The sequence below is a fragment of the Lissotriton vulgaris genome, chromosome 3_2, assembly GCF_964263255.1.
Source record: "Lissotriton vulgaris chromosome 3_2, aLisVul1.2, whole genome shotgun sequence".
NCBI lineage: Eukaryota > Metazoa > Chordata > Amphibia > Caudata > Salamandridae > Lissotriton > Lissotriton vulgaris.
In genome coordinates, this window is record NC_141690.1 from 160,270,616 (window position 1) to 160,293,119 (window position 22,504).

At 42.8% G+C, this 22,504-nt stretch overlaps 1 protein-coding gene across 2 annotated transcripts in view; it reads right to left on the bottom strand.

Moving 5' to 3' along the window:
• ABLIM2 (actin binding LIM protein family member 2) overlaps positions 1-22,504 on the bottom strand; it is a 954,368-nt gene that overhangs the window by 459,829 nt on the left and 472,035 nt on the right. The gene's annotated exons all lie outside the window — the stretch shown is intronic.

Consider the following 22,504-nt stretch of genomic DNA (forward strand, 5'->3'; position numbering starts at 1 on the left):
GCAAGTCCATGGGCACCTGGCCATGTTGTGACCAAAGTCTAATGCAGAATCAAGGAATCCAGAGGTTCCTAGGTGCCCTCTTTGGCCCCAATAGTACTGGAGGCATCATCTCAGTGAGGCTGGCACCTCTCTTTTGCTCATCGCATGAGGCTGTCCTTGTGCCAAGCTTTTCCACTCTCAAGAAGTTATGCTCATTGTCCTGCATGCATGGACTAAAAGACCACTCACTGCATGTACAATGGAAAGAGAGTAATCCAATCCTATATTTGGCTGCTGGCTTGCTTCAGGGGATTAGGGGACTTCAACACAAAAGATAATTCACAGTAATTAAGGGTTTATTTGTTTTTGCTCCCTCTGCTACTTTTTCATTGTGAGAATTTATTGAATCCACTTTCCTTGTATTGATGTTTTTGTTTGCGCAGTTGTGTGCTGTGTCTTTACTGATGTTACAGGTGGTCACTAACACCAGAGGCTGGTGTAGAGGTCAAAAGGCCATCCCGTGCAGCACGGCAGGAGCTCAGAAATTAGGATTAGTAACCTACTTGGTTCTGTGCCTGCATTACACAAACACTGCAGTCACATGGTCAGATCACCATTTGCTTGCATTCCAACATAAAACAACACAAAGCAACACACCTAACACCACTTTACTTGCATCCACCTAACGACCGTGGAACAAACTCAATTTTGAATACTTAGAAACACAACTAACATTCAATACAGATATAGGCACAATAAATTCAGTTTAAAAACTATATGAGTAGCTACAGGAAGCTTTTGCTATTTAAATACCACTAACAATAACACAAAAGAGCAAACGAAAACTGGCACCTTGGAGATATACAGAGCTAGAAAAAGATACAACAGCAAATTAGAAAGCTGCAATGCACCTGGCTCAAAACAAACACCAATCAAGACAATCTTCACCTAAAGAAACTTAACAGATTATACAAGTCGATTCAGAAAAGGGGGTGGTGATGGACAGAGTCTCTGAATTAAGCAGAACACTCTTACCCAGTCAACAGACCAGGGCTTGATCCATCACCGTTTTTTAGCTCACTGCACCATCCCAGCTCAGAACCTGTCTACATGCAAATTAGTCTGACCCTGGCCCAGTGCATCATGGGAACAGGGCAGACCAAACTACCAAGCCAATTCTTATACTGGAAAGGAAACAAGCTTCCGGGGACCGGTTTCTGGCATTACAGCTGTCTTCGGCCTGGCTTGCTTGAATCCTGATGGTGCAGTGAGCAAGGGACTCATGTCTGAGTATACACTTCCACGCTTATGGTGGACAAAACGATTCAGAAAAGGGGGTGGTGATGGACAGAGTCTCTGAATTAAGCAGAACACTCTTACCCAGTCAACAGATCAGGGCTTGATCCATCACCGTTTTTTAGCTCACTGCACCGTCCCAGCTCAGAACCTGGCTACATGCAAATTAGTCTGACCCTGGCCCAGTGCATCATGGGAACAGGGCAGCCCAAACTACCAAGCCAATTCTTATACTGGAAAGGAAACAAGCTTCCGGGGACCGGTTTCTGGCATTACAGCCGTCTTCGGCCCGGCTTGCTTGAATCCTGATGGTGCAGTGAGCAAGGGACTCATGTCTGAGTATACCCTTCCACGCTTATGGTGGACAAAACGATTCAGAAAAGGGGGTGGTGATGGACAGAGTCTCTGAAATAAGCAGAACACTCTTACCCATTCAACAGATCAGGGCTTCCATCACCACCCCCATTTCTGAATCCTTTTGTCCACCATAAGCGTGGAACAGAAGAGGTGGCGGAGTGGCTATTATCTTTAAAGATAAATACACCTTATCCTCTTCCACTCCTACCACCCTCGCCGGCATAGAGGGGCTACACTTCTGCCTCCAAATCAACCCTCAAACGTCCCTAGCTGGCCTGATAATATATAGACCCCCGGACTGTTCTCCGGCCCATACCCATGAACTTATGGACTTCATAGTCCAAAACACTCTCTCTCACCAACACTATATAGTAGTCGGTGACTTTAACGTTCATGCAGACAGATCTGACTGTCTTTTGGCTTCCCAACTTATTAACACACTTCAATCAGCAAATCTAGCCCTTATCACCTCCGGTACCACGCACCAGGCAGGCCATATGCTGGACCTCATTTTCTCTAACATTCCGGATACCACAACTAAACCCCCGCTGCCACTTCTATGGACAGATCACTTCCTCGTCCCCTTCCTAATCTCTTTCCCTGCTTGCTCTCGAACTACAGGAAAACGCACGTATGTACGAAGAAACTGGGATAACTTATCCACCGAGACCCTCTGTCCCGCGCTCGCAGCTGCCCCCCCTTTACTATCAGCAGATGTGAACTCTGATGCAATACTACTGAATCACTGGATTAGCAGCACAGTAGACTCTATTGCTCCGCCCAAAATAGCCACTTCACGAAGAGAATGCTCGTCTGCCCCCTGGTTCTCTGCAGAACTGATAGCTGAAAAAAGCAAATGCAAAAGACTAGAACGTCAGTGGCGGGCTAGCTACTCCGAACCTGCAAAAAACTGCTATAAAAAAGCCCTGCACAGCCTCCATCACTCCATAAAAAAAGCAAAAAAACTGTTCTTTGTATCCTCTATTCAACAAGCGGAACAACTGAGCAAAGACATTTTTAAAATAGTTCAGTCCTTCTTCAAACAGAAATTATTCCCTCTAGCAAACTCTGTGAGGATATCTCGGATTTCTTCGACAAAAAAATCCTGAAGGTCTATGACTCCTTCACCCCCTCCGAGCCAACAATTATGGCAGACCACGATATCATTGAGATGCCTACCCCTCCCTTAACTCGGTTCCTCCCAATCACCCACGAGGATGCATTGAAAGAACTACACAAATGCAAATCAGGTGCTCCTGATGACCCATGCCCCCCCAAACTGTGGAAAATGATGTCGGATGCCACGGTAGGGCCACTCCTACACATCTGGAACATGTCCATCGAGACTGGCACGTTCCCCGACCGCTGGAAACATGCCACTCTTCTCCCATTGAAAAAAAAAGCCACTGCCGCTCCCAATGATCTGAGCAATCTCCGCCCCATCTCCCTAATAGCAGCCCCGGGAAAAATGCTGGAAAAACTTATCCAACGCCAACTCAATAGTTTCATCGAAAAAAGTGGCATACTACACGAAACACAGTCTGGTTTCAGGGCCGGCTTCAGCACTGAAACTGCCCTCATTGAGGTGGCTGAGTCAATCAGGTGGTCGCTGGATTCAGGAGCATCGGCCATGCTGGTGCTCCTGGATCTATCTGCCGCCTTCGATACTGTGGATCACGGTAGATTGCTGCTCAGATTGAAGGATATTGGCTTAGAGGGCAAGGCACTGAGCTGGTTGCACTCCTATCTTACGAACCGCTCTCAGAAAGTAGCTCTGGGCGCTTTTTCCTCTGAACCCAAACGGCTGTGGTGTGGTGTCCCGCAAGGGTCCGCCCTCAGCCCGCTACTTTTCATTGTTTATCTGGCCCCACTTTTTACCTTAATCGCCAAATGGGGAGTCAAGGCGATTTCGTATGCAGATGATACGCAACTAGTCTTCCCATACGTTGAGGTGTCAGAAGCAGCGATCAGCAAAATAAAAGGCTGTCTTAGTGACGTAGCCAGATGGATGAACACTAACAAGCTAAAATTGAATGCTAGCAAAACCGAGGTACTATTCTTTGGGAAAAGTACTCCACCCTCCCCTGACCTCTGGTGGCCCACCGAAATGGGTCCTGCTCCCACCCCTGGCACCAAGGCAAAAAATTTGGGTGTATGGTGGGACGAGACGCTTTCCTTCTCCTCTCACATACAACAAGTCACCTCTAGCTGCCACTTAAACTCTGCAACCTCCGAAAATTTCTCTCTCTTCTACCAACTGACTGTCGTAAATCGGTGGTACATGCGACAGTCACATCCAGACTGGATTATTCGAACGGCCTCTATCTTGGCCTCCCGAAATATCTGACACAACGCCTGCAGAGCGTGCAGAATGCGGCTGCGAGATTGATAAAACACGTGCCTTTTAAACATCATATCTCTCCGCAACTTCACGAGCTGCACTGGCTTCCAGTGACAAGCAGAGTAAAATTCAAAGCGATCACCCTAGCTTACAGAGCACAAAAAGGGACTTGTCCCAATTATCTTAAACTCCGACTCCCCCGCTACCATCAAGAGAGACACCTGAGATCAAACTCGCAGACCCTACTGGCTGTACCTCGAGCGAGAAGGGCGAGACTCGGAGGTAGATCTTTCTCGGTAGGCACTGCGAAGCTTTGGAACTCCCTCCCCTCTGCCATCCAATCTGCCCCATCAGAAGCCATCTTTAGGAAACTCCTAAAGACTTGGCTCTTTGGACAGAAAGCCTAGTACCTCTCCCTGCATTCCTCTCTGCTGCTGCGGTTTCTTTTCAGCGCCGGGACACCTCCTCGCGAGGTAGCTGTTCGCGCTATACAAGAATCAGTATTATTAATATTATTATTAAAACACAAAAAAACACCAGCACCAACCCTTTTCCAAAAAAACCTCCAAGAGTAGGCTAACTGTTGTATTCTCGTAGTGCTTGTGCCTTTAAATGTAGGTAGCACATGCTAGGAATGTTAAGGGATCTTGGGGGAGGGTTCTATGTAGATAGTTGAACCGAGAGAGCTGGTAGTTGCCAGCGTTGGTGGTGATGTGTTCATTACAAATAAATCTTCACAAACTTCTGCGGTGACTAGCATCTTAATACTGGCAACAAGGAAGGATGGGATGGAGTAGATCCAGAATTGTGAAGGACTCCTAACAGCACACCAGTGTCTAGATGGGTGTTCCTTAGAAAAAGTTGGAAGGAATGCGCTACAGAGACCCAGGTTGACAAGGTTAAAAAATGTGCCTTTGTGTCTTAATGATTATGTTTTATATTAATACTTCTTTTTCCTTGTTTAACCTTACCTTTCTTTGCAGTGGCAACATAATTATAGAATGCGATTGTGCGATTTTAACATTATGTTTTGTATTAATGTTCTTATTTGCTGTTTACCTTCCTGACTTTTCCTTGATTTTCCAATAGTATTCATATTACATTCACATGTTTATTTGGCTATGTTCTTGCGTTTCCATTTCTCTCTCTTCTTTTTTCCTGCTTGTTTTTAGCTGTGTTTTTATTATTAAGTAAGAAGGATGTGTTGTATTCTCCTAGTGATTGTGCCTTTAAATGTAGGTAGTGCATGCCATGAATGTTAAAGAAACTTGGTGAAGTGTTCTATGTGGACAGTTAAACTGAGAGTGCTGGTTTTTGCCAGCGTTGCTGGTGCTGTGTTCATTACAAATAAATCTTCACAAACTTCTGTGGTTCTTAGCGTCTGAATGCAACCTAACCTCTGCATTCCTTCCAACAAATACCTCAAAATGAATTTATGGACCTGGTCAAAGCAATCAGGCCTGCCGGCAGCCCTTCTCACTCGTGTCCACCACAAACCTTCAAGAAATTCTTCTACCTACCTCTGCTGCCACACTAGTAAGAGCACTTACTTAACTACAGGAATATTTCCAGATGATTTTAAAAACTCATACACCCGCCGATACTAAAGAAAAAAAAACTTGTTCCGCTTAACCCAGACAACTACAGACCAATTATAAATGGTCCTTACCTGGGCAAACTGATAGAAAGACCAGCATTTGCCCAGATGTGACAATTCATTGAAGATAATTCCATCCTTTCAGACTTCCATACAGGGTTACGTCCAGGAAGAGGCACAGAACCTACCATCTGGGATGACCTTAAGAATATAGTTTGCTGCACTACTTCTCTTGAACCTTTCAGCTTCCTTTGATTCAGTCGACCATGAACACTAATATAAAGACTTTACAAACCTGGCATAGAAATTAATGCTATCGACTGGATCACTGAGGTTCCGGACTTTTAGAGTCCAGAGGTGTCAGGGAAGCAACACCCTATATGACCCCTGAGTTCCACCTGTCTCAGTGCACAAATAAACAAAGACTCGGGCTTCTCGGTGGCGGTGTCAGAGACCAAAGTTTATTCACTGCAGGGACACAGATATCATAGATACACACAAGGCAGAATCTAGGAGACTGTTCGATTTGTCCAAAGTGGGTCGCTCCTTATATACAAAAAATATACCTTCAGGCAACATAGTTCGAATATTTCACATGCCCCGTTCAGTATCCCATGCGACCAATAAACAGTGTACCAACAATAATCATTTATATGCACCCGGTGTTCGATCACGACTTCATGACAGTTTTCTATACATGTATCGGTCCGCCTTATTGTAAAAAGTGTTGCCTCCCCCTAGTAAAAGGCCAGAGGGGAGAAAGCTGAATACGAAGGAGAAGATGGTAAAGTAAGAAAAGGGGTGTTTGTGGGTCATAAACGGGCACGGCATCTGCTTACAGTCATACACTTATAATCAGGCAGAACGAACACAAAGAACCAGTATGGTGAGGCTGGCCCCTGGGAAAAGGGCAGTTTCCTGCCGAGTCACGCGGCATCTGTGTTCTCACATTAGGGCCTACGTGTCCCTCGCAAGGTGATTCAGGCAGGGTTATCGCTCGGTCATTGACTGCGTGAGGGCAAGCGACAAAATGGAGGCCGTATACAAAATGGATGCCGTGGGTTTTACAACAGAATGCCCTACTTCATAGTGCATCTGTGCCAGTAGCGCAGCGAAAACACTGTACTATGCTAAATGGACCATTTACGGTTCTTCGGCACCAAAATCGTCTCGGTACCACGATGCCGAAAACACGGGTTCGGATCGCACAGAACCTCATCACATCCTGCCTTTAAAACTGAAATAATGTCATCTATATGCCCCCTTTCTCATCCAAACCGTATTTCACAAAAGCAGGGGTCCCTCAAGGCTCTATCATCTCATCCATGCTTTTCAACATCTACATGAAGTCATTACCGGCACTGATCAATGAATTTCACCTCACATGCTATAACTATGCAGATGACACACAAATACTCCTTAAACTGCAAAGCCTCAAAGACATTGGAAACTCAGAGCTGTTGATCAGTGGATGACATGGAGCCATCTCAAATTGAATGCTTCCAAAACAGAAATACTCACACGCGGCAATTGGAAAAATGATGACTCGCCTGCCGTCTGGCCTGATGATCTGGGAACATCACGTAAGTTATCTAAGATTGTATGAGACCTCAGAATTGCCATGAACTCCAAGCTATCAATGCCCAAGTAGACAAACTAACTTCATTACAATAAAAACTCTGTGACGCAACTTCCCCCACCTGGAATTCCCAATCAGGTAAAGGCAACTATCCCTTGTTGTGTTTAAACTCCTCCAATAACCTCTACCATGGATCATCTTTAAGAACTACGAAAATACTACAACAGATTTAGAACTCTGCTGCCAGACTACTCTTACCTATAAAATCACAAGCCTACATCTCCTCTACCTTGAAGGCTCTGCATTAGTTACCAGTTGACAGAAGATCCACATTCAAGCTGCTTTGTATCACCCACAAAGTGATACATGCTCTTGATGAGGAATAAAATCACCAAGCACATTCAACAAAGAAACCTCTGTTCTAGATTGCCACCTTGACTCAAAATCCCACATTACAAGAAAAACACATAGGTGGCACATCCTTCCCTTTTTAAACAGCCAAACTATGGAGCACGTTACCCCCAAACATAAGATCCATGAATAACTACCTTATCTTCAAAAGACTCCTCAAGAGTTGGCTCTTCCCCACATAATCACCATACTCAAACATGAATATACAGCATATCCCTGTGTGAATATATGCATTTATTTGGATTATATATATGTAGCTAGATATGTGTATTACTTTTTATAATTGGGTATAATAATTATGTTTATAAATATATAGAAATGTGTTAGTTTCTGCTTAACAAATGTACATACTACTTATGGATATTTGATTCTATGTTTAACATACATAGGTCACTGCATAAATAAGTACATTTTTTATCATAACTATTTATTTACAATTGCTTCACTATTGAATAAAAAAAATATAAATTATAAAAACAAATATATTAGTACAGCAGCACTTAAAAGTATGAGTTTATTAAATGCAACTTAAATCTAGATATATTATCTTTCTTATACATATATACCTTACATGTACTTATGTATCTTTATATTTGTAATTTTGTCCTAATTCAGCATATCCAATGCACCACATTATATCTAACCCTATACCTCGTTCAATTTATCTTCTACATCCACTCTCTGACTCATCCCAAACCTCTTTCTACCATTGCTCTACCCTATTTTTCACCCTATACCTCTCTCAATATATCCTCTACCCACACTCTCTGACTCATCCCAAACCCATTTCTACTACTGACCCCTGAAATAACCCTTTCTAGACTCTTCCATCCTCTACCTCTCCTTGCATAATCTCAAACCTCTTTTACTATTCAGATCTCCCAAACAAGCCTTTCTAAAACCTTTCCTCTGACTCGCCTCTCCTCCATCTCCTCTTTACCCATCCCAAGCCCCCTCCTACTGCTATGGTCTCCAAATAAACACTTGCAAGACCCTTCAAGACTAATTCACCACTAACCCTGTTAGGGTTACGGAGAAGCGTGCTACTCACCAAAAATCCCTCTGACGCCTCATCAGGGTAGCAGTGCTAATTAAATGCAAACCCTTCCCTCTTCTATCCTTCCACTGGTAATTTTCAATCCAAATAACAGACTCACATGTCCCATGCTCAAATTAATTTCATATTTCCCTTTACTAATTCACCACTAATCATTTTTGGGTTCTGGAGTAGCGTGCTACTTGCCGAAAATGCTTTGACTCCTCGTCAGGGGTAGTAAGTGCTATATAACTGCAATTACAATTACAATGATGCCACGCGGAGGGTAAGACTGTCACTGTAGTCTTTGCAAAAAGCATCCCAGCCACTCCTTGAGCCAGAGCAGGAGGACTGTATGAAGCTCCAGTTGGCCCAAGGGCATTTAGTGGCAGCTATGCTAATTGTCTTGTTGATGTCTTAGTTGCCTTTTGACATACGCAATTTGCGGTCCACTGAGGATTCTTTAAACTCCTTTACAGGAGTGATATCCATGAATGCACGGATGTCAATTTATCCACTGCTTTGGCTTTGATGAAAATGGACAGATTGTATAAAGTCATAATTTTCCTTTCAGTGTTGTACACCAGTCAGCCGCCCCCACCATGCTATTATGGATTTACAGTAGTTGTACTCTGTAAAATTGCCATCATCTGTCAGCAGTACCAATGAAGCCAAGGCAGCGATCCGTGCAGACTGCACCTGACCTGTTGTTCCAAGTGTTATCATTAGGAATAAATGTGTATCAATGTGTGCACACAATGCAAGCACTTGCTGCCAAGTTGCATAAACCATCGAATGGTTATAAATGACAATTATATCTACGTACATTGGACATTGTCACAGATTTTGACTCTTGAATGTCTTTTAACTTCATGAACTTTGTTACATTGTAATCAATTTTTAAATTTATGCTGTCTTGTTGCTTTTATGATTTTAAATGTAATCGAATAAAGCTTGTTTTGACTACTTGACTACTTGACAATATGAAACGTAGAGATGCACCACAACAATAACCAAAAAGGAACAATGTTTTGATTCTTGTCTGTATTTTCTTTTTTTACTCTCACTTTTGTACAATTTTTGGAAACCCGAGATGATGTGTGATGTCAATGATCCGTATGGTACATCACAAGAGACAAGTTTAATCCGTCATGATTGTCAACAGTATTGCCGGGCGAAAGTTACAATATTAACAGCCCCAGGGTGATCTTGACGACAGGAGGGTAGTAATAATAGTAAAGATGGTGAAACAGGCCAGTAGGCTCTGTAGAACACTACGACTGGTGTTTGTGTAACCGACGTCCATCCGCTGTACCTCGTTTTGATAGATCTATAGATTTCCTGCATGACCCCATTCTACGGGTGAAACACGTTGGCTGTATTCACTATATATGTGTGAAACTTTACAAAACAGAGAGAAGAAAAATAAATAAATAGAAGAATCATAACCTTGTTCTTTTTTGGTTGTTTTTGTGGTGCATCTCCATGTTTCATATGATCTGTGAACAGATCACTCATCCCCCCAATTTGCACATTGGCATTATGAAAACACTTTGGCATCCAACTGCTGACCAACATTACAAGGTAATACACACCAATCACTTTGTAGTCATCTCTTAATATGTTAAGACTGTACCTTACACCACTTCGATGATGTTCCAGTCACTGCTCTCTGAAACCTCTATTTTAGCCAGCAGTACCTGTCTCACATGAATTATCATCAATGCCAATTTGGTGGCATTTATAGTGTAGGGCTTTATGTGGTACTGTATCAAATAGACTAGTTTCCTTATGAACATCGAAAAGATCTATTCAGTTTCAACATATACATTTCTGAACAACGAATGGCCAGCATACACAAACAGGGGACATTCTGGAAATGATGCAAGTGGAACCAACTGCAAATATCTTAATGTCAGATCAATGAATACCAAAAACTCCACATATTAGCAACCACATTCAGTAGAACATTTTTGTCACTGGTTAGCTTCAATTTCTAGTATGGTTAATGTTTCTATGCTTTTCAAATCTCTTTCTCATCAGAGGAAAATTAAGGACAATTGTTACAGTGGTCTTATAAATAGCATTTTCAGTTTATGGCTGCTAATGATGTTGTGCCATTCCTGGAGGTCAGCTAGGTGTAGTCAAGATTACTAGCTGCTACCCGTGTGCTACCTCTGTCTTGCCCTTTGGCACCTCTGACACTCTCTTGTCATCCCTGGTCTCAGGGGGAATTAAATTAACCACAAGAAAAGAGAGTAAACAGCCGCCGCAGCCCGCCCTAATGGGCTGAGGGGTCATGCCCCCTCACCATTGGTCACTATAAAGAATGTCTGACAGACACTCTTTATTTTCTGGTCAGACAGCCAGGTGCTAGACATATGCTAAATGCTGCCTAAGCTAAACTTTGCTGGGCTGAAGAAGCCACGGCTCCTGTGGGCGTGACATCTTCAGCCTGGCAAAGCACCTCGAGGACCTCCCCCTCATGACCAAGGGGAGTGTCAGTGATTGCCTCAGACCTGGATGCTTCAGTTCTAAGACCCGAAGTGCCTAGGGCAGAGTGCCACCCACAGACACCTCATCACAGAGTGGGGGTGGGGTCAGCAGTCTCACTGACCCCATCCCACTCTGTGACCAGTGAGGGCCTGCTGCCTTCCCTCATTGGTCACCTAAGGTCAGCCAAGGAGGGAAGGCAGCAGTCACACCTTCCTGGGACCTCCAAGGCTTGGGACTGCAGCCTTCCCTCTGGTCAGCCAGTGAGGGAAGGCAGCCCTCCCAACCTTCCTGGGATCTCCAAGGCAGAGCTGCGCAGGTAAATATGATTTTATTTGTAATGTTTCGTGCATTAATATTTGGGAGTGAGTGTTGAGAATGGATGTGTGTGTGCGTGCATACGTGACTGCATGAGTGTGAATGAGTGTGTATGTGTGTGGCTCCCTTCTCTGGTAAAAGTACAGGCCGACACTTATAAACAGGGCTCTAGGAGACGTGTTTACATGCTGTGGTTTTCACTCACTGAGATTGCTTATCAAGAGGACAGTCTTAGTTTCTACTCTAGGGCTCAGGGGATGCACCCACCCTATTTCCAGAAATACCTTTATGAACATTTTCCCTAAACCTGGACTTACGCAATTACTTTAAAGTGTCTGGCTGCTTTATACTCTATCTGAGCATGGACAGGCACCCAAATGACAGGACATCCAATGAGCATGCACAGGAGTCTTTCCTGAAGGGATTACTGTTTTGTATGTCCCAGCAGTGACGTGGCCTGAAGCCGATGAAATTAATGCTAAGCCCTGCGAGATGATATAGGAACTTTCACGTCACTCATCCCAGATTCTTTGTTTTACTGGAGTACATTTTCAAGGATTGCCCTCCAGTAGGTGTCATTTGGCGTCGCTGTTGAATGACAGTGATTGCTATGAAGGCCTTCGCATCATAAGCTTTTTTCAAAGATGCTGGAACACATGCTTTTTAATAATAGTGAAAAATGGAGGCCTGTTTTGAATAATCATATTTAAGGGAGAAGTGGCAGTGTATAACTCATTCATATTCTATTTTGGTAAGCAATTATTGCTCATGAATATGTGCATTTTAAAACTATTATTGTATTGAAGTAATATGAGTGAATATTGCCACCTTCAGGCATGTTTAAACTGCAGTTTAATGTAATGTAAATGTAAGGAAATAATCTGTGCCTCTACCTCTATGGTAGCACAGAAAACTGAAGCAAGCTGGAACAGGAGAGTCACAGAGAGTCACAGGAGAGTCGCTAAGCCCCTTTGCAACCTTTAAATAAAGTATTAACTTTAAAGGAGGACAGGAGAAAACCGATTTTATATGGAAGAGGAATCCTTGAAAGAAAAATGAATGAGTTCTAATTAAAAAAGAACGAGAATTTAACCAGTCAGAGTCCTGAGGAGAACCAAAAAGAAATAAGAGGTTCGAAACGCGTCGATGGAAATTTGGGGAGTGTCTTCCTTGGGTGAACTGTCATACAGTAGACCTCCAAAAAAGGCTTAATAACTCAAAGGTCTACTGTAACAGAACTGATCTAGAACCCCCAAGATACACTAATAGCAAGAGTATATATATATTAATCGCAATTGTAAACTCTGCATTTTGTATGGTACCAGACTGGTGATAAGAGCACGTTTTTGATAATGTTAAAGTCATGTAAAGTGTTGTATAATGAAATAATACGTTTGCTTATTGTCTGAATGTGGTCTAACGGACATGTTTAAGTGTATAGGGAACTGCACAAATGAACATGAAATAGCTCTAAGAAAATACACAGGTTAAGACAATTCATTTACTTTACCTTGAATTTAAAGGGATGTTTTGAACATTTACAGTGAGGTTAATTGCTTTTATATATATTTACAGGAGGCTTAACCCAGCTGTTTCCAAAGGGCCCAACCCCGAAATACGTAGCTATTGAATATACAGCATGGATTAATTTGAGGGAACGTGAGGTACTGGATATAGGTCTTTAGTGACTCTTTCACAGTATATTTTGGGCTCCTTAAATGGGTGCAGGGAATGAGGGATTAGAAGCGGATACGGAGTACATTACATGGATGGCTCAGTAAGTGGTGATGGTTTCTGGTGGTAGATGAGATGAGTGAGCGGAGAGTGAGATTTACTGGGAGGGAAGATGCTGTGGAAAAGATGGGCCCTCTGATGCCACCAAAGGCCAAAGTGTGCATAATGTCACTTCTGTTACCCTTGACATTTTTCTGGATGTCCAAGCTAGAAAATGCAAGAAAGACCCTTCAATATTAATAGAGATTTATTTCTGCCACAGCTCCCCTACAGTACCAGGGAATAATAAGTAGTCATCAAATGCTATCCACATTCAAACACATATATTCCTCTGAACCTTCCGGTACTTAAAATTGTAAATTGATACTTGTATAGCGCACTACTCACCCCCAAGGGTCTCAAGGCGCTTGTACGAATACTGCTGTGGAACCCATCCTTGCTTTCCCTGTGAGGCATCCACTCCTGGACATCCTTAGCGTTGTGGGGGCCGTTGTGGAGATTAAGCAAGCTATTGCCCAGAGTTGCAGAGTGGGACTCCATGATTGGAATAGGCACCGAGGCGAGAATTATCAGGTCCGTGGAATTTTGAGCCCAAGACCCGCCGAGGCGGGGAATTGAACCCTGGTCCTGGGCTAGACCTCTACATTAGGGTCTGCCGCTCTAACGATTGAGCCACACTTCTCCACCTTAAGATATTAATCTAAACAACCATAACATTCTACATTAAGTACATGAACTGGGTATTTCAAATAAAGATCACACACAGTCACGTATAGTTATGGAACCTTTCACCCAAGATTATAATGACATTTCATGATGATCCACAAATCTACCTGAAAGTCTCCTCTTGCAACAATTCAGACGTAGCCTGCATCTAATCCAGACCTAGATATCAAGAACCTACCAGAAGCTCAACCCAACAAAGACTGTTGTTTGTCAAGGACATAAAGCAGGAAATATGCAAACCTGGCTCGATGACATAAGGTTTGATGGCTTTGAAACCCCAACTTTCACTGAACACCAAGTCTATTGGATTTTATCTTGAACACCAATCACACCCTCAAGGAACAGTTACTCAAAAAATCAAAGACTCTCTGGTACTCTCGCTTTTGAAGGAAGTGAAACCACTTATTCCAGGAAATGACTTCAGAACTTCTGTTCAATCAAGCAATCAACTATGACCTGGACAGACCTACCACTGCCTGAACCACCCACCGTAGCTGGAAAAGAAATGAGAAGAGAAATGAGCTACTGCTCTCTCCACACACTGGCCCAAGCACGTCAGCAACTTATTGAAAGAACCTTACCAGCTTTACCACTGCATGCACTAACATCTTGGCTCCCCTTAAATGAAACCCAACACCAAGAGCCCAATGACAGGCCAGTTGGTTTAGAGAGGAACTCAGGATGACAAAATGCCACTGCAAATTACTGGATCACAAATGGAAAACAGGTCAAGACACCACAGATAAAGACATCTTCAAATCAGCCCTAAGACGCTACCACTAGCAGATGCAGAACACCAAGCACACAGCTCTTGCGGATCACATCGATGTCAGTACTAACAGCAGCAAGGAAATCTTCATCCATCATCAAATATTTCACAGCACCTCCTGCAACCTCCAACACCTTTACTCCCTCACAAAATATTTAAAGCAAGCTCTGAGAAGTCTTCTGTAACAAAATCACCTCTATAACCCTCAATTGAGCCACCTAACCATCTGTTAAAAATAAGGGGTATCTAGTTGGCAGTGGTATACAACCTGTCCAAATAGGGACCCTTCCTTCTAGTCAGGATGAGTAACGTATGCACCTAAGTTTGCTTGTGCTCACCCTCTGGTAGCTTGACAAAGAGCAGTCAGGCTAAACTACAGATGTAATATGTAAAATTTGCAAATAATCCACAGTAACACAGTGAAAACACCACAAATGGACACCACACCAGTTTAGAAAAATAAAATATCTTTATTGAAACCAAACACGACCAAAACGACAAAAATCCAACATAAACAACCCAAAATATCACTTGTAAAAGGCTTCTTTCAAACATAAATTACTTATAAAACAATAGCTCCAACTGGGGCTACCTCAACGTAGGGACAGGATCAAATCCAAAGTATGGTGCTGATTGCAAGGTGCGCGGGCTGCCACAGAGTCACACGGATCCCCAGAGAAACAGTACCTTTGATGATGATCCCAAAAATGGTATCACACAGCGTGGGGAGGTGATACTGTACCTGTGTTGGGCAGAGTCGGTTCGTCACTGCCACAGAGGAGGTGAGGTGTTGGTTTCTTACAGCTACGCAGAGAAGGAGAGGCGTTAGTTCCTCAATGTGCGGGGGAGGTGACGCAGCATAGGTGCATCAGTTTCTTACAACTGTGCGGCATAGGACATTCACCCACATCCGTTAATGTGTGCAAGAGGAGCTGACATCCGTCGGATTAGGTTGGTGCTTTGTGCACTTCACGAATAGTGCCTTTGGCCCAGGTGAAGGCAGCGGCCTCAATGGCGGTGTCAGAGTCGATGCAGGAACAACGGCGGCAGGCGTCGGGGCTGGGGTGTCGTCGAGGTCGGTGCTGCACTCACCTAGCGAGCAGTGACCATGGAGTCGGCGCAGGCAGCAGCATTGCAAACTGTGTCAGGAATCTTCTTCTTGGGGTTTGCAGCCCAGCAAACACATTCAGTGGTCCAGAACTCGGAGTGGCACCACTAAGCAGGTCAGAAATGTCAGCAGTGGAGTTCAGGGATGATGCAGGTGAAATGTTTGTGTCCCTGAGACTTCAGAATGGGAGGTAACCTCTACTTCAAGCCCTTCTCAAGCAGGATTCACAGCAAAGTTCAGTCTTTGACCTCTTTCAGGTAGAAGCAGACAGCTGTAGATCAACCCAGCAAAGCAGCGCACAGCAAAGGTGAAGTACTCCTCATAGCTCCTCAGCCCTTTTCCTTGGCAGATGGTCCTCTTGATCCAAAAGTTCTGAGATTTTAGGTCTACTACTTATACCCCTTTTTTTCTTTGAAGACTTTGTTCAGAAAGTCTCTCTTGGTCAGTAAAACCAGTTCTGCCCTCCCTGGTCCAGCTTCACTACAGGAGGTGGAGACAGCATTGTTATTATTATTATTATTATTATTATTATTATTATTATTATTATTATTATTATTATTAACCTCATAGATGCTATTAAACATTCCTCCCCAGTGCTGCGCTGTCCATTGGAACTAGTGCTGAATGGACGTCCAATGGTCGTGCGCAGCACTGGGGAGGTAGTGCTGCCGTCGGCCAATGCACCGAGGCAGCACTTAAGGGGTTATTATTATTATTATTTATTTTTGTAGAGCGCGTAGTCACCCGGAGGTATCCCAGCGCTAAAAGATCCTATCCGTGCAGAGCAGACACAGCCTATTGAGGTGTTGGTGAATACTCCTCCCACTACTGCACTACGAAATGCAGCAAGGTCAATTCAGCCTGTCTATGAGTCACCCAGAAAAGGGAGGACAGACCTCAACCCACCTCTTGACTGTCTAGAGTGAATGCACATTCTCAACTCCTGCCACTCTACCAGACAGTGAATTCACAAATAGGCAGAGGGGAACAGAATGGCAAAGCAAGAAAATACCCACTTTTTATACACACACATTAAAAACCACCTTTACTAAAAGGTGTGTTATTACATTCTGATTTCAGAGAGTCTAAACTCTTGGGGATACATGTACTAAGCATTTTTGCAGCCGGAAACGCAGATCGGTCTGTTTCCAACCGCAAAAATGCTTTTACATATGTATGAAACACATATTGCATCGGTAACACGTTACCGAATCGCAATTTGCGATTCAGTATTTGGAAGGGGTGTGTTTAGGGCGCCTCTTCCAAATGCCGAATCTGAATTGGATACATTAATGTTTTGGGACCGAATTACGGTCTCAAAACATTAATATTTTATCAACTCCTCAAAGGAGGTGGTAACCCATTCGCAGATGGGAAGGAGTCCCCAGGGTGCCCCTTCCACTTTGCGACAAATATTTTTTAGGAGCAGGCAGTAGTCCCACAGATTACTGACTACTATTAAAAAATGAAACTGCACAGTTAATTTTTTTCTTTTTAAATGCATTCCTTTAAGGAAAACGGGCTAAATAAAAAAAGACTGCCCCAGCAGACCACCATCCCTGTGATGGCGTTGATTCCTAATGGGTCGCAAATTGCGACCTACCTCATAAATATGCATGAGGCAGGTCTATTAGTTACCCATTAGGAATCGCTAATGAAAGTCAAATGAGTTTCATACATTAGTAATAGCGATTAACTAATTGCGATTCGCAGAAAATAGCAATTAGGTAATCGTTATTTCCAAAAATGATACATGTGGCCCATTATCTCTAGCTGTCCCCAATTGAAAGTTACACTGTAAAATGTTACAAGGCAGCTCCAATTATAGCCTATCGGAGAGCTAGATAGTCCTTGCATTAGGGAAAAATGAAATACAAATATATTTCACTAACAAGAAATGTAAAACACACTACTACATGTCCTACCTTGTACATATACTGCACCCGGCTCCTGGGGCTTCCTTGGGCCTACTGTAGGGCTGACATACATGTAAGAAATGGGAAGGTTAAGGCTTGGCAAGTGGGTGCACTTGCCAGGTCGATGTGACAGTTAAAAACAGCGTGTGAAGACACTGCAGTGGTAGGTCTGAGACACATTTGAAAGGCTACTTGTGTGGGTGGCACAATCAGTGCTGCAGGCCCACTAGTAGCATTTGATTTACAGGCCCTTGGCACCAACAGTGCACTCTACTAGGAAATTACCAGAAATGAATATGTCAATTATGGAGAACCAATCAGAATTACAATTCACACAGGGGGGGGGGGGGCTTGCACTTTGGCACGGATTAACAGTAGCAAAGTGCCCAGAGCACCGAAACCAGCACGAGCGAAGTCCCGCACACAGGCAAAAAAAATCATGCGGTAGAGGCAAAAAGTCAGGAGAAGCCACGCCAAGGATGCCAGGTCTAACACAGACACAACTCAACTTCCCATCATGGCCAAATAACAACATTATTACCCGCTTTCACCAACGTCAAAATCGCTGCTACTGTGAAGACTATCCACTTGGGGGCCCGATCTGACCCTTGCCCCCATTACATCTTCACCAAAGAACCTATACCGATTAGCAAAGCAGTAACCTCATTCTCATCAGACACCTACATCAGATTGGCATCCAAAGATCTGCTCTCTGCTGGATCGGCTCCTTAATGCATAGAACAAATGCTTTCAGCTTGCTATCTTACTCCATGGAAGCCCGCACACCCATCTGTAGAGTTCCTCAAGGTTCATTGCTGAGCCCAACACTCTTCAACGCACACATGATCCCTCTGGACCAACATCATCTGCATACACAACATCAACAACCTCTCCTCTGCCGATGAAGTGCAGCTCATCCTCTTCCTCTAGGATAGACCCCCAACACATGAAACAAGTTCACCATCTGCATGACCGAAGTTATTAACTGAATGTAAGGCAACTGTATCAAGCTCAAGACCGAGAATGCAGAAGTAGTGATCTTCCGCAAGAACACCTTACAATGGGATTCTAACTGGAGGATAGCCAAACTCGGACCTATGCACATACCCAGCACCTATGCCAGGAACCTAAGAATAATTATTGTAGCAAACTGAATATAACCCCACATGGCAATGCCGTCACTGTATCCTACTTCCACAAACTGAAGATGCTGAGGAAGATCTTCAAACAGCTGCCAAGCAACACTAGAAAAATGGTCACTCATGCCCTAGTCACTAGCAAGAGGAACTACAGTAACATTCTCAATGCCGGGTGTGCAAAGCAACTCACTAGAAGACAACAAACCATCCAGAACTCAACCTCCCACACAGAACTCACATCACTCAATAGCTCCACTAGCTCCTAATACACAAACATGATCATTTCGAATTCCTCAGACTCAAGGCACTACACATATTAGGCCCCACCTACCTGAACATTTGCATCTCCTCCACCAACCACCCAGAACACACCTCTGATCCACAGGACTCCTACTCGCTCACATCTTATGCATGTACAAAACCAGATCAGGAGGACAGGAGTTCTCTTACATTACTCCTAAAGCGTGGAATAACCTCCTACTCCACATCAGAGCTTCCTCCCCTCTTCTTGATCTCCACAAGAAGCTTAAGCCCTGGCTATTCAATTAACCAACATGCGTTAGGCAGGGATAGGCACACACATCTGCTCAGAGCCAGAATAGGCTTGCAGTGCGCTGTACAAATACAGATAGTACTTGTAACCTTGCATCTTGATGGTGGTAACACCCTGCTCCATGCCCTACCAGACTGCACACTGGCACCCCTTAAGAGAATCCTACATGCTCTAGGGCCAAAAGAAATACAGTTGTATACCAATCCTCAAGAAACACCATTGGCTCCCCTTGACAGCCAACACAACCTCCAAAACCAGATGCATAATTTACAAAGCCACCATGACCAATATCCAGCTAATCTCGAGGACAAGCTCACCCTCTCTGGTGGCCCTTGCCACACACATAGCTAGGTCCTTATAGGGGGATGTAAAAAAACATAAAAATGAATTAGCAGGCCCTTTCAGCCAATGCACCCAGGATCTGGAACAACATCTTCGCACCTGAAGGATTCCCCTAGTGCTGTTCCAAATTTAGGAAAGAGTTGAAGGACCAACTCTTTAAATAACACTTTATCACAATGCTGTAACAATCAGTTAAACAGCAGGCCCCCCTTTCACTCAATGCCTGTATGCCTACCTTTGATACTGTACAGCAGTCCTTGTCTTTTCAGATTCAGGTTTGTGCTATACTAATATCACATGTAATCCTACGTACATACATCTCTCATTGCATACACGCAAAAATAATTAAACAACAGCTAGTAAGAAACAACTAACAGGACATCTTTAAATAAATAACAGGCTAGTAAGAAACAACTAACATGACATATTTAAATAAATAAACATCTGCAGATGAATCATAAGGACTTCTGTAATACTTTTTTGCTATAAAGATTACTCTGTTATCAACCTTGTGTGCTTACTGCACACTCTAGAGCTCCTAGTATTCTTAACTTCTTAATTTATTGGATTTTCTCTCTCTCACATTATCAGTTTAAGCAGGCGGGGGTGTCACAGGGTAGTTATAAGTAATATAACATATTTATATGGTTCTTTTGTTTTACTTTGGAGTTGCTTGCCTCCAAATAGAAGCTCATAAATATTACAACTAGATAGTACAATGGAGCTGTGGGGCTGGAGACGGAATGGAAAAAGTGAGCACTAAAGAAAGGGAGCAAGGGAGTGAGTGAGAGCAGGATGGAGAGATGGGTGGATCAGAGAAGAATAGATGGAGAAAAGGGTAAGAGCTTGGTGGATGTAGAGAAAGAAGGCTATATGGATGGACAGAAGGCAGTATGGCTGGATGGAAAGAAGGAAGGATGGATGGATGATGGATGGAAGTATAGATGATGGAGAGGACGAAGGAAGAAGGGATGGTTTGAGAGAAGGAAAGAGGGATGAAGATGAGAAAGAAGAATGGGAAAAGGGGTGATTTATAAATGGTTTGATCAATGGAATCAAGGAAGAAAGGAGAGAAAAACAGAAAAAAGGATTATTTGAGAGAAGGATGGATGGATGGATGATGGATTCATGGACGGATGGAGAGAAACCAGGAAAAAGGAAGAATTGAGAGTAAAGTCTGATAAAAGCATAAATAAGGATTCAAGAGCTAAGGAAGAAAGAAAAGAACAAAGAAAAAACATAGCAAGTAGGATGTGAGAAGGAAGAAATAATTGAAAAACAAAAAGGACTGAAAGAATGATAAAGAGAAGTAAGGAAAGATGGGAAAATATAGAAGGATGTAAGAAGAAACAAGGAAAGAAAATCAGACAGAAAAAAGACTAAAAACATAGCAAGAGGGTGAAAAGAAAGAAGGAAAATATAGAAATAAAGAAGATATGCAGGAACGAAATAAAGAAGTAAAGAAGAAATAGATGACAGAAGTTAAGAGGAAAAAAAGATACACAGTTCAGTGTTGCAAATTGTTGTGTAAACACAATACTTTTTAAAAACGTTTTCATTGGAAGGGGTGACTCCATAAACATCTCTGAGGAAGATCAGCCACAGTATACCGCCCTTGATTAATGTGCTTATTTTATGAACATCCATACAGAATGTCCTGGAAAACCTCTACCTTATTTGCCAAATACTTTAGGGAATTGACGTGTAACATACACCAACTAGCAATATTGTTTTCAGAATTCCCTCCAGGGGAATAAACCCCCATAAACGGGTGATAGGTTTGCTTGCCTTATTGGCTTTACTAGTAATATGGCAATATGGTTATGTGATAATGCATATGCTTCAAATTAGAGGTAATTCTTTTCTGGCTACTCTCTTTTAGAGGAATACCTTTGTCAACATACATCAACATTCCATCATCTTGCATTTGCATCTTTCATGTGTGCTTTAACTTCAACTTGAATAGCTCCTTCACAAGACCACCCTTGCATCCCACTCTTTCTTACTAATGTAGGACCTTCCTCCTCTTCCTCCTTTTCATTGTCATTAAACCACTCTTCTCTGAACCTATTACATCAACAACAGCAATCAAACACCCTAACTACATATTTCTCTCCTCTTTTCCTCAACCTCAAAAGGCGATTTACAAAGACAGTCTGTCCACATTCTCCCCCGCCGTAATTTGAATCTCATCGATGTGAAGCTACAATGATAGGGAACTTAATAAAGCAATTTTGCAATATGATGTTAAGCAACATTTTCTCAAGAATATAAACAAGTGGCTTGTGATATGTCTTTAAAGAACATTTCTTACCCCACACAAGACGTTAGAATCTTTCAATTGCCCAGCAACACCTAGCAACTTTTTAATTAAAAACTATTTGGAATCACTCGACTATTGAAGTTAATATTCGAGTTGTGATGGTGTTTCACTCACAGTACAGTAGTCAATGCCTGCTCTGCTGCATTTCTATGATCAATATTTGGGCAATCCAATCTACCCTTGTAGGCTTGCGTAACAGAAAAGATCAGGGAAAGATACCTACATGGGATTTCACTTAAAAAGCAATTTATTCAGTTTCAGCATTACTGTTGGATGCCCTAATCGTTCCATAAGAAATTAATTATCCTTGAAATATATTCAATAAAGTCAACAAGGAATAAATCTCAACAAAATTAGATGTATTTCTAGTATTGTGTATTTAGATTCGCAATAAATAGTTAAGGATTCACACTTGTCTCATGTACATTAATGATAGATGTCACATCAAATAATGTGTCCTAATCAACAATGTACTATAATCCATTTC